The sequence below is a fragment of the Balaenoptera acutorostrata genome, chromosome 2 (genome assembly GCF_949987535.1).
Source record: "Balaenoptera acutorostrata chromosome 2, mBalAcu1.1, whole genome shotgun sequence".
Lineage (NCBI taxonomy): Eukaryota > Metazoa > Chordata > Mammalia > Artiodactyla > Balaenopteridae > Balaenoptera > Balaenoptera acutorostrata.
The window spans coordinates 135,127,632-135,140,931 of record NC_080065.1 but is presented as its reverse complement, the minus strand read 5'-3'; the positions used below and the strand labels follow the sequence as shown (position 1 = coordinate 135,140,931).

Sequence of the window (13,300 nt, the reverse complement as noted above, 5' to 3'; positions counted from 1 at the left end):
TGGAGAGAGGGCCTTGACTTGGCTGGGGGCGGGAAGGCCCAACCAAGCAGCTAGGGAGAAAGGATTCTCAGGGGTACAGGGAGAGGAGGCCCAGGCTGGGATGGCTGAGCACTGTCCCTGGACGGCCATGGTCCACACCGGGAACCCAGCCTCCCAGGTTCCCTCCCCATCCCCTGAGTGACCACGCGGGTCCCACCTCACTTCCTCTGAGAAGCTTTCCTCTAACTCCTCCCTGCTCCCCCAGCCTGTCCTCAGTCCCATTGTCACAAGGTACTCTGTTGTCTGTTTTTGCACTGACTGCAAGCCTGGTTTATTGTTTGGCTTTTCCTCACAAGATGTAAGATCTGGGAGTAGACGACTGGGAGCATCAAGTTCACCTCCATATCCCCTGGGCTCAGCTCCATGCCTGGGGCAGAGCGAGCCAGCAGTAAATATTGGTTGAACAGATAAATACGAGCTAAAAAAGACATTGCTTAGCAACAGCAGTGGTGAGAAAGAAAAGGCTTCTTAGGTGATCTTGGCTAAATTCATGGCTATCCCTCCCTCCCTCCCTTCCTTCCTTCCTTCCTTCCTCTCTCCTTCTCTCTCTTTCTTACACAATATATCAAGCACCTACTATGTGCCTAGTGCTATTGTAGGCACCGGGGTGTTGTGTTGAATGGACAGAGGGTCCCTGTCATTATAGGGCAGATATGCTAGTGGCAGAGCCTGGGAAACCACAAACTACAAATAAGTGTATAGTATAATGTCAGGTGAGGATAAATGTTTTCAGGAAAAACAGTGTCAAGGCTGTGTATATGCGTGTGGTTTTAGGTAGGGTGGGAAGGCGAGGCTTTGCTGAATCCTGGAGACCTGAATGAAGTGAAGCGGTACATTTACACTGCGGGGTGGTGCTCCTGGTGACAGGCACGGCAGGTGTTAAGGCTGGGTGGTGAGGGCAGCTTTGGCCTGTTCCAAAGGGGGGTTGGTTGTTGAACTGCAGAAAAACAGACTTGAAGGGCTTTCATCTAGGCTAGCCTCTTCTGTGATGAAGGAAGAAAGACCCCCAAAGAGGGGAAGGAATTGCCCAAGCATGTCAGTGGCCAAGTAGGAAGCAGAACCAGGAGTCCTGGCATTTGAGCTCCTGCCACTGTGCCTATCCTCAGCCCCTCCTGATCTGGGGCTAGAAGGGCCCTAAAGGACCACCTTAGGCTAGAATCACACAACAGGAAAGCTGGAGGGGCCTCCCAGAGACTGCACAGCCTCAGACCTTCATTGTGCCAACGAGAAGACTAAGGACCAGAGAGAGCGGGGTCATTCCCCAAGCCTCACAGCAAGCTTAGCCAGTGCGATTTCCCAACAAACCAGACCCATCCTCTTTGAAGCCTGGCAAGGCACTGAGTAGGGGGCTGCATCGAACGCTGCTGGATGAAGGTATGAATGAAGGCCCAGGGCTAAGGGAGATGCAATTACTCTGATGCACTGGCTGTCTCTATGTTGTATGTGCTATTTCCCGGTGGTGATGATCAAATCAATACTAATGAATATTTATTCAATTTACCATGTGTCAGGCACTGTGCTGACTTAACTGCATTGCCTCTAAATATAATCCTTGCAATAAGCATATGGGGTGGCAACCAATCCTCCTACTTTACAGGGAAGGAAACTGAGACTTGGAGAGCCAAGTAACTGAACTAAGGAAGCCAGGAGAAAGGGTAAGTTCATGAGAGAACCTCAGAGATGGAGAGTGTTGGAGGGCTGAGGGCCCAGCCTCGGGCATGTCTAATTAGCAGAGTCAGTAGAAAAACTGTCATTGCAGTAAGTCTGCCCAGCTCATGGGTGAGGATGGGAGAGCAGTCAAGGGCTGAGAGCAAGCCTTCTGATCTGTGCATGGGGTTTCAATTGGCAAAGCCCCTTCACACCATACCCCACCTTGTTTGGGTCTCACAAGAACCTGGTTGGGGGTGGAGAATGCTTTTCCTTGTCTTACCATGAAGAAAAATGAGACCAGGAAGGGGGGTGACCAGGGTCACGCTGGGAGCAGAAGACAGAGTCCAGGTGTCCTGATGCCCCAGCCAGAGCTCCCCACTCACCTGCGTCCCAGTTTCTATGGCCCCATGAGGAAAGTCAGAGGTCAAGGGGCCATGTCTCCTGACTCCTGGTGTTTTGGGTTGAATTGTGTCCCCCCAGAAGATATGCTGAAGTCCTAACCCCAGTACCTGTGAATGTGACCTGATTTGGAAATAATCTTGCAGATGAAACCAAGTTAAAATGAGGTCATATTGGTTTGGGAGGGAGGGCTAATCCAATAGGACTGGTGTCCTTTATAAAAAGAGAAGAGACACACACACACAGAGAACACCACGTGAAGACACAGCACACGAGGAGAACGTCGCATGACACAACAGAGACAGAGACTGCAGTGATGCTTCTGCATGTGAAGGAAGGCCAAGGTTTGACGGCCACCACCAGAAGCTAGGAGGAGGCAAGGATTCTACCCAGAGTCTCAGAGGGAGCATGGCCCTATGGAAACCTTGATTTTGGATATCTAGTCTCCAGAACTGTGAGAGAATAAATTTCTGTTGTTTTAAGCCACCCCAGCTTGTGCTACTTTGTTATGGCAGCCCTGGCAAACTAATGTACTTGGTACCCAATCTTTCCACCAAAGGGACCCTCAGGAATAAGGGGGAGGGTCCCAGGCCTTCCATGCACAAGCCAGAAGCAAGGCGGAGGCAGGATTCCAATGAGCAGGGAACATACTGATACTCTGATGCTTATAAATATCTTCTTATGCAGCAGGCATTGTTCTATGTGCTTTACACTTATTAACACACTGAATCCTCACAACAGCTGTGAATAGCAGAGTCCTATCGCCATCTTCATGTTATAGATGAGGAAACATCCCCAGAGAGGTGAAGTGATGAGTCTAGGATCACACAGCTAACAATCAGCTGAGCCTGGATCCAGACAGAGGCAGTCTGTCTCATTACCATGACACTGGCTGGGGCAGAGATGGCAGTGTGTATCATTCCTGCCAGAGACAAACGCACAAAAGCAAAGCTCTGGAAGGGGGAGCGTCAAGGGCACTTTGGGGGAATGGTTAGTTTTCCAAGGTAGTGAACCCGGGGAAGGAGACCTGGTAAAGGTAAGAGCGTTCTATAAGGAAGACAAAGGCTTAGGCTTGGCCAATGTCAGCACCGCACGGGAATTAAGGCTGTGGGCTCTGAAAAGAGGGCTGCATCTTCAGTATGTTTCTGGATGACATGCTCTATTAGTCAGAATAGTTAGGTTATGCTGTGTTAAATAAACAATCCGAAAGCCTTAATGGCTTGTGACATCAAGGCCTATTTCTTGCCCATGTTACATATTCACTATGGCTCCACTGGGGGCTTACTTTCCTTGGCACTGTCCTTACTCTGGGACCTAGGCTATGAGGCATCCGCTTTTTGGAAAAGAGAGCGTTGGAGGACCTCAAATCAGCAATTAAATGCTGCAGCCCACAATAATGTACAATTCAGGACCAGAACTGGTCATGTGACCCCACCCAACCACAAAGGGACCAGAAGGTGTCATCCTCCCATGTGCCCGGGAGGCAGAAACCCAGAACTGTTTGGTGAACGGCACTAACGAGGACCACACAGCCAAGCTGCATTAAAGGACTGGGAAGAACACAGTGAAAAACTGACTTCCTTTTCCCTCTCATTTTAGCTCTCAGATTCTTTCAAAGAGAAAGCCTCCGTTCAACACTAGTGTGTCATACACACCTACCCAACACGTGCTAATCTCTCTTTTTCATCATTTGAGAGCACCTCTCAGGTTCAGATCTTTTGACAGCAACAGTATTTAGTTAGAATTTAGTTAGGATTTACTCATGTTATTTGGTTTTCATTGCATTTACTTTTACCTTTGCCCAAGATGGACTTTTATTCATAGTAGTAATAAGAAGTTTTCTTTGAGAAAAAAAAAATTAATATAAGTAAATAAAACACAACCAGGAAACAAAAACCCAGAGTGAGCTTTAGAGTCAGAAGGCCTGGGTTCAGATCCAGATTCCTCCACTTAATAGTTCCTTGACATCGGGCATGTAATTGAATCTCTCTAAGCCTCAGTTTCCCCATCTGTAAAATGGCAGTAACAGGAGTAATCACATCACAGGGTTGCTGTGAAGTGTTGGTCAAGTTCTTACCACCATGAAGACCCATAATAAGTTCTCAACATTAAGAATTATTATGATCTAGCTAGGCGACCTCAGTTTCCCTATCTCTGCAGAGGGTTCAGGGGATGATCTATGGCAGGCTGTCATCCCTGCCTAGGACAGTCACCGTAGAATCCAGTGTGACTGAACTCTGTAGGCAGGGGGAGGACCCCAGCGAGCCTGGCAGCCCCCTCCCTTCTCCAGTCCGGGTCCCTCCCTGCAGGTGTTGTGTTGGACCTCTTGCTGACAGCTGTGTTTTCTCTGCTCAGCAAAGGCCTTAACCGTAAACAGCAGAAATCTAGTGAACTCCGGCCCTCGGAAAGCCTCATTCCAGGGGCCTGGGTGAGAAAAGGCTCCTTGTGTCTGGGGTAGGGGTGGTTCTGCATTCCTCAGGTCCAACCATTTGGGCAGATCTGCTCCAGGAATGCAGCTGCAGGGCCCAGGCACCCCCTCCCCTGCCAGAAATAGCCAGTGCTGGGCAGCTTTGCTGTGGTCTCCCTGCTCCGGGGAGGGCCCTGCTGGTGCTGGGAGGGCTGAGGGTCACAGCATCCTGGACAGGACACAGGCTGTCCCCCGGGGAAAATGGTCAAGCTCTCCCCAGCTGAGTTCTGACTCAGGAGTTTGGGAGTGTTGCCCTGGAACCCCAGCCTACAGAGGCATGGAATTGCATTTAGAAAGAAATGAACATGTTTTAACACAGCTTGAAAAGTCCTGCCTCTCCGGCAGCCCCATTAACCTCCTCACCCTTCCTTCCCCAGCAGAATTTTGCCGGGCGCTGGAGCTCACCCTTGCCCTTGCCCTGGCAGAAGCGCTCCACCTCCTGCCTCTTCATGAGGCTGGCCTCTCACAGTTCAACCCTCTCATCTACAGCGTAAACATCACCCCCTTAGAGAGGCCGCTCCTAGCCACTCCATCTAAGTGGCCTCCCCAAATCACCCTCAACCATATCTGTCACTTTCTTGCTCATTATCAGTTTGCCTATTTACGATGTCACTTTTTCCCATTAGAATGTAAGTTCCATGATCATGGAGACCACGCCTGTCAACATCCATGTTTTCTCTGCTCAGCCAAGGTCTCAACCATGAACATCAGCAACTAGATGACCTCTAGTCTCTGGAAAGCCCGGTTCTCAGCTTTGTCCGCACCTGGTGAGTACTCAATAAATATTGGTTAAGGGAATGAATGAGTGAATGGGTGAATGAATAAAAGAAGAATGCCAGAAAAGAGCCTGGATACTATTTACTATTATCTTAATAATAGCACTCAATTCTTAAGTGCTTTCTCTTTGCCCTGCCCTGTGCTAAGTGCATTATGTACATTTAGTCCTGCCGCAGTTCTGTGAGGTGGGTATTGGTCTTCCCATTTTCAGAGGCCCAGAGAGGGTAAGTAACTTGCCAAGGTCACATGTGAATAAGAGGCAGAATTGCGACTCCAGCTGCAAACCAGGTTCGTCTCATGGCAAAGTCTGTGCTCTTAACATCCCCCATCCCCTCTGCACCACCTCCGCACCCAGAGGTGGTGAGTGACTTGACCAAAGAGGGGTGGAGGGCATGTCAGAGAACCTTCTCACTGCTTCCCACCTCCTCTCCCAGCCTAGACCGTTGCCAGGACCTTCCACCCAAGGCCCCTTCACAGAGAGCACACAGGGTCAGCTTCCAGCTTCCAGGCAGCACAGAAGCGGCTGAGGTTTCTCTAAGTCATCCGAACCCCTGAGACCCCCGCAGGTCAGCTCCCAGGCCGTTAGGCCATGACCCGAGGCCACTCATCCGGCTGACTCTCTAACATCCAGCCTAGCTGGAGGAGGCACCAGGCTCACGGAGGTACAGGGGAGGGCCTGTGGCTGTGCTGTGTGCTCTCAGCCCTGAAGAATGCTGCTGACTCACAGGAGGCGGGCTGGCCACCATGACTCAGGGATAGTACAGGCACGGCCCTAGGGAGAGGAGGTGGGGGTTTCCAGGTGGAGGCCAAGCCCCAGCCCTGAACTGACATGCCATAAGGGCTCTCTCCACATGAGCCACTGTTACCCTCCAGCTCGGTGACCTCAGGCAGCCCTTCTCTCAGTGGGCCTCCACTTTCCTGTCTGTGCGTGAAGCAGAGACGAAGCATGATCCATGACTGGCTGTCATCTGCGGTGAAGATAATGAATGTGGATGAGAACCAGGTGATGCAGGGCCTTGAGTGCCATTGTGAGGAGGTTGGACAGGATTCGGTGGAGGCCAAAGCCCTGAGCTGGGAGCTGGGAGTCTTGGGTTCAAGTCTCCCCCTTAACACCAAGTCATTGCATGACCTTGGTAAAATTACCTCCCTTCTCTGGTTCCCTCATCAATCAAAGGCTGGCTTCTAGTGGGCAGAGTGGACGGTCACTGACTTGGCTTTTGTCCACACTGTTCCCGCTGCTGAGAAAGCCCCAGCTGCCGTCTCTGCCTCCTGATCAGTCAATGGCCTGTTCAAATGCCACTTCCTCAAAGGAGCCTTTCAGAAACTTCCACTCAAAAGTCATCGCTCACAGATATTAAAATGATGGAAAATGATGGCATGAATCTACATTTGATGACATTTAGAAAAAGTCCAAAATAGATTAGGTGAAAAAAAGCAGGAGACAGAATAAAATGCATTAAAGGCATTTTTATCCATATATATGTGTCTATAACTGGAAATGCATTAATAAAAGGTCTTGGAGGATATCTCTATCTATCTATCTATCTAAAATGTTAACAGTGATAATCTCTGAGTCATGACAATTATGGTGATATTTATTTTTTAATAAATATTAAAATATTTGCTTAATATTGATATTTGATATTTAATATTTTTATTAATAAAATTAATAAATTATGGTGATAATAAATTATGGTGATATTTAATATTTTTCAAGGTTTTCGAAATTGATGCAACAAGCATGTTGCTTTATAAACAGAAAGGCTTTAGAGCTTCTTTCCAGTTCGCTTTTAACTCTGATCTTTAAAGTTTCTTTTATTTATTAAACTAAAGTATCATTTTCTAAGAAGAGCATGCTGTCTCCCACCTCTTCAGGAAATGTAGCTTCTCCCAACTGCAACCATGTGACCAATGGGAGCTGCCATCTCTTTGCAGATCCACCCCTAGTCCCTGTTGATTGGCTAGGGTGGGCACCTGATTCCAAGCTAGGCCAATCAGAGCTCTCCTATGGGACTTTTAAATTTTATTGTGGTGAAATTCACATAACCTATGATTATGTGAGTGAACAATTCAATTCAATATTGTGCAACCACCACCTCTATCTAGTTCCAAAATGCTTTCATCATCTCCAAAGGAAACCCCATACCAGTTAAGCAATTGGTCCTGATTTCCCCTTTCTAACTCCCCTGGCAACCACCAATCTACGTTCTGTCTATGGATTTACTTCTTCTAGATATTTCAGATAGATGGAGTCATATAATACATGAAATTTTGTGTCTGGCTTCTTTCACTTAGCATATTAGTTTTGAGGTTCATCCACATTGTAGCATGTATCAGGACTTCCTTCCTTTTTATGGCTGAGTACTATTCCATTGTATGTATTTACTATAATTTGTTTATCCATTCATCCCTTGAAGGCTATTTGGGCTGTTTCCACCTTTTGGCTATTGTGAATAGTGCTGCTATGAACATTCATGTACAAGTATATGTTTGAGTCCCTGTTTTCAATCTTTAGGGGTATACAGCTAGGAGTGGAATTGCTGGGTCATGTGGTAATTCTATGTTTAACTTTTTGTTTCCCACAGTGGCTGTGCCATTTTACACTCCTATTCACAATATATCTACAAAGTCTCTAGGACTTCTTAACTTGGACCAGGAAAGACTGGCTCTGAATCTCTTCCTGGTGAGTCTGGGGCTACTTGTCTGGAATAACGAAAATGACACCCACAGAAGGGAAAAGGCAAAAGATGGGAAAAATGCAAGTCATCCCTGAAGCTCCCCTCCATCCCACCTCCATCCTCGTGGTTACGCAAGTCTTGCCTAAGCTGGCCGCTTGGGTTTCTGTCCCCCCAGGCGTCCTGACTGATACCCTCTTCTCAGTGCTGAGTTCAGAATCTTGATGGCTCAAGCTGTGCTTGAGGGTGCTCCAGATGCAGCCCTCTACATCGGGAGCCACCTGGACCCTGCAGCCAAACCGCTCAACCAAAAGCTCCCTCTGCTGCTCCCCAGGTCCTTAGCCAAGAGCCCAGACAGACCCTAAGGAAAATGTGACGCTGGCTGATCCTCTAATGAAAGAGTCAGCCAAGGAGACTGGTGGTAAGGGCGGGTGGGAGGTGGGTTAGAGGGGAGAAGAGGGCAGGGGTTCTTCTGAGGACACTGTGGAGCTGGGAAAATGGAAGGGAGGCTGGAGGCCAGACCGGGGGCAGGGGGTAGGGGTGCCGGGTTGGGGTGGTAGGAAGAGGAAAAGGTGGAAAGAAAAACCCAGCAGAATTGCCAATGTTTAGATGGCCTTTCACAGGGTAATGGAGACAGCACGTCTGTGGCCAAACATAAAGGCAATGTTCCTTCAGGTTCTAAGAGGAAATAACTCCAATTTTGTTTTCTGGGTAGGGAAAAGGGATGGAAAATGATGGGGAAAGGTGGTTTCAGAGGTAGGGTCCAGGCCATTCTGACCCCTTCGTTCTTCAGAATCTCAAATCTGTGATCTGGGCCCATGGAAACAGAGCCCAGCTGGTTGTTTTTCTAAACAGGATCTGGGGAGCACACACTGGCCCCAGGATGAGGGCCCCAGGGGTGGAGGTAGGGAAGTCCTAGTTGTGGGCAATGGGAGAAAGTTCTGGATGGCCAGAGCAGTGTATTATTTAGGGAATGAGGGCAGGCCACAGGTGCCAACTTAGGTATACTCTTAGGAGGATAGGAAAACGACTTTGTAATCGTTTTCTATAGAGAAAATGGAAAGGTAATCCACTCTTTCCTCTTGCATGTTTTTCTAAATTAATTAATTAATTAATTAATTTATTTTTGGCTGTGTTGGGTCTTCGTTGCTGCGCACGGGCTTTCTCTAGTTGCGGTGAGCGGGGGCTACTCTTCGTTGCAGTGCGCGGGCTTCTCATTGCAGTGGCTTCTCTTGTTGCGGACCACGGGCTCTAGGTGCGGGGGCTTCAGTAGTTGTGGCTCGCGGGCTCTAGAGTGCAGGCTCAGTAGTTGTGGCACATGTGGGATCTTCCCGGACCAGAGCTTGCACCTGTGTCCCCTGCATTGGCAGGCGTATTCTTAACCACTGAGCCACCAGGGAAGTCCCTCTTGCATGGTTAATTGCATTTTTCTTTTTAGTTTCTGATAGTTGGAATGCATAAAACATGGGACTTCACACAGGGATGTACTCACTGTTTGTGGTACTGCTCCAGGTTTGTGGAGTACAGACACAGGTCTTCTGGCAAATTCTATTCCACATGTGTATTAGTTCACCAGGGCTGCCATAACAAAGTAACACAAACTGGGTGGCTTAAACACCAGAAATGTATTGTATTATTGTCTCCCATTTCTGGAGGCTAGAAGTCTGAAATCAAGTGTCCGCAGGGTTGTTCCTTCTGAGGGCTGTGAAGGAGAATCTGCCCAGGCCTCTCTCCTGGCTTCTGGTGCTCTGCTGACCATCTTCTGTGTTCCTTGGCTTGTAGATGCTGTACCCCAATCTCTGCCTTCATCTTTACCTGGGGTCTTCCCTGTGTTTGTGTCTCTGTATCCAACTTCCCCTTTGTATAAGGACACTGGTCATATTGGGGTAGGTCCCATCCTATTGACCTAATTTTAACTTGAGAACCCCTATAACCTGTTTTTCCAAATTAGGTCACATTCTGAGGTACTGGGGATTAGGGCTTCAACATATCTTTTTGGAGGGACACAATTCAACCCACTGACAACATGATACTCATCAAAAGGAAGTAAAAGGTTATGGTACATTTCTAATTGTATGAACTGTTTTATAGAGAATATTGCTGACAGGAAATAACTTCCATTTTGTCTAAGTATCTCTGAGCACCAAATCCTCTACTTAAAATTGGACAGGCCTGATAATTGGTAGAATTTTCCACAGCCTAGTTTCTGGCTCCTTAGATTTCAAACTTCACTTATTCAGACACATAATTCTGTTGCCAGATACAGGGGGACACGTTCGCATCACTGTGTGAGCTCTGAGCCTGCACCTTTGGACAGGTGAACTGGCTCAGTGGACAGAAAGAGGGTCCCGAAGGCATTTACATACACAGACAGCTGACTTAACTATACATGGAACCTACACAGCCACCAAATACAGACTAAATGTTTTCCCAATTTACCTTCCCCTTAGCCAGACCCCAAAATGCCACAGCCATTCTAAAGCCATCTGACAGGAGGAAAATATGACAGTGAGGAAGGAGGTCAGAGTGGAGTCAGTGATCTCAACCCTTTGCAGTTAAAATGACTTGTGCAAATGTTACAGAAGCATATGACCATGTGAACACATTGCTAGGGCCCCTCCCGGAGCTTAGGGAAGGGCCCGTGCCAGCAAGGGATCCTGAAGCTTATGCTGTACTAGTTTTATGGTCAGTCTGCCTCAGAATGGGCACCACTCTCCCTCTTAAAAAATCCCACAAACATTCATTTGAGAAAAACTTATTCATCTACTGTATGCCAGACCCTGTGCTAGACACGGATGAGGCAGAGACAGATTAAGCAAGCTGAGTGGAAATCCAACTTCTAGACATCACAGCCTCCCTGAGGGACCCAGCCCTGGAGAGACTGGGTTTTCCCAGGCGTGAGTCATCGGATAAAGTAGAAAAACTAGCCACAGCTTAGGCCCGAAAGTGGGGCCCTTCCTTTTGAAAAATGTACTGAAAACTCCTGGGAGAAGAAGCCTCCTCCCAGATTTTTCCTCCCAAGATAATCTTGTTGCTGGAGAGCCTTTAACAATCAGAGTTCCAGCTCAAAAGGAGAAGTTGTCCATTAAGCCAAGAGCGTGGGAGTCAAATCCCCCAAGTCAGATCTCAGAGCCATGCTCCTCCCAGGAAACTGTCACCTGCCTGGAGCTCTGAGCCCAGGCAACCAGAGCCTCAGCCTCTGCATCCAGCCTCTGGCCTGGGCCCAGAAACTTCTTGCTTTGACCTGGGATGAGCAGAAACTCATGACTCCCTAAACCAGTCCTGCTGGTAACTGACAAGTCCCAGCTGCCTGCCTCAGCTCCTGCCCAGCTTCACTCAGGGTCTTGGTCCTCTAAATCATCTGAAGGACACATACTTTGGGGCGTCCCCCTCCCCGAGCCTCAGTCTCTTCATATGTGAAGTGAGATGACAATAGACTATTAACTCCCAGAGAGCCTGGTGTTATCCTCTCCACCACTGTAGCCTCAGGCCAGCTGAGTGGATGGCAATAAGTGTTTGTTGAGTGAATGAATGGGATAAAGAGATCCTTGACTTCTGTGTGGAGGAGCAATAGCTGGTACTTGTTCAGGTGCAAGTGACAGACATCAATGCAAACTGGCATGAGGAAGACCGTATTGGTTCACGTCACTCACATCCAGGGGGGTTCTAGCTTCAGGATTCGCATGCTCAGATGCTGTTATTATGGGTCCGTCTGCCTCTGCCTCTGCACTTTGCTTTCCTCTGTCAGGGTTAGCCCCAGGCAGGTCCAGGCTTATATTTCAGCAGAAAAGAGACAATCTTGTTCTCAAAAATTCAAACAAAAATCTCAGACTCGAGTCTCATTGGACAGACTTGGACCCCTTGTCCATCCCTGAACTAATCACTGTGGCAGAGGGACATCTGATGCTCCGAGTGTCCAAGCCTGTCCCTGGAGTTGACACCAGTGGAGAGGAGTAATTCTGCAAAGGGAAATCTGGGTTCTGCTTCCAGGAGAGGGGCAGTGGCTCCAAGGCAGACAGCAGGTGCCCACCACAGCACTCACCTGATGTCTGAACATTTAGGCAACTCTTCCCCTCTCTGAGCTCAGTCTCTTCGTGTGTCATTGATGATAACACTGACAAAAGCCCTGCCCTTCTTCATATCCTAGAGCTTTTGTGGGGTCCAAATGAGACCCCACAAAAATGATAACAGCTAACATTTATTGAAGCACCACCAGGTATCTGGCCCTGTGCTAAGTAAACCTTTTACACTTTTATTTTATTTTATTTTTTATAAATTTATTTTATTTATTTATTTTTGGCTGCATTGGGTCTTCGTTGCTGCACGTGGGCTTTCTCTAGTTGCGGCGAGCGGGAGCTACTCTTCATTGCGGCGTGTGGGCTTCTCATTGTGGTGGCTTCTCTTGTTGCGGAGCATGGGCTCTAGGCATGTGGGCCTCGGTAGTTGTGGCGTGCAGGCTTCAGTAGTTGTGGCGCACGGGCTTAGTTATTCCACAGCACGTGGGATCTTCCTGGACCAGGGATTGAACCCGTGTCCCCTGCATTGGCAGGCGGATTCCTAACCACTGCGCCACCAGGGGAGTCCCTACGCACTTATTTTAATATTTACAACAATCTATTTTACTGATGAGAAGCCGGTTGAGAGCATTTCCAGGGCTTGTACACTGTCACACAGCTAGCAAAGGTGGAGCTGGGGTTTAAAGCAGTGCCCTCAAGCATGAAGTTATATATAAACTATAAATAATTTTACAAGCATAAGGGATTATTAGTAATGGTCTGTACTGTTAATAATAGTAATTTTTAAAAACCCTGAAAGGGAAATTCAAATAAATTCAGACAAATATTTGTTTAGTACCTACTATGGGCTGATCACTCACCAGGGGCTCAGAAGGAGACACATAAATAACTGTGAAACAGGCAGACTGTGATCTAATAAAGCCATAAGCACGCCCCAGGGGAGTGTGGGGAGCAAGAGATAGACTCCACGTGGGGAGGGGAGGGGTGAGGGAGTCTGGAAAGGTCTCTTAGAAGAGGTAGGATTTGAGCTGAGCTTTAAAGATGAAAGGACTTCAATAAAGGGAGGAAAGAGAAAGTCAACTTTATAAGGGACCTGGAAGGATCTGAAGACCCGGAACAGAGTTCCTGGATAAGAGTTAAGCATTTCTTTGCAAAATAACTTTCACACCAGCAGGAGCTTCAAAAAGTGATCGACTAAGTGGAGGGCCACAGTTGCCATGGGAACAGAGGCAAGCTTCATTCTTGTCATTAGTGAGCATCCCTGCCTTCGAGCTGTC

General features: G+C 48.0%; 1 long non-coding RNA gene across 1 annotated transcript in view; it reads left to right on the top strand.

Moving 5' to 3' along the window:
• Window positions 1-13,300, top strand: part of LOC103017767 (uncharacterized) — a 29,432-nt gene that overhangs the window by 15,239 nt on the left and 893 nt on the right. Inside the window, exons 2-4 of the long non-coding RNA XR_451578.2 lie at window positions 5,182-5,322; window positions 7,918-8,015; window positions 8,186-8,428. This is a non-coding gene — a long non-coding RNA (uncharacterized LOC103017767). The remainder of the gene's footprint in view (window positions 1-5,181; window positions 5,323-7,917; window positions 8,016-8,185; window positions 8,429-13,300) is intronic.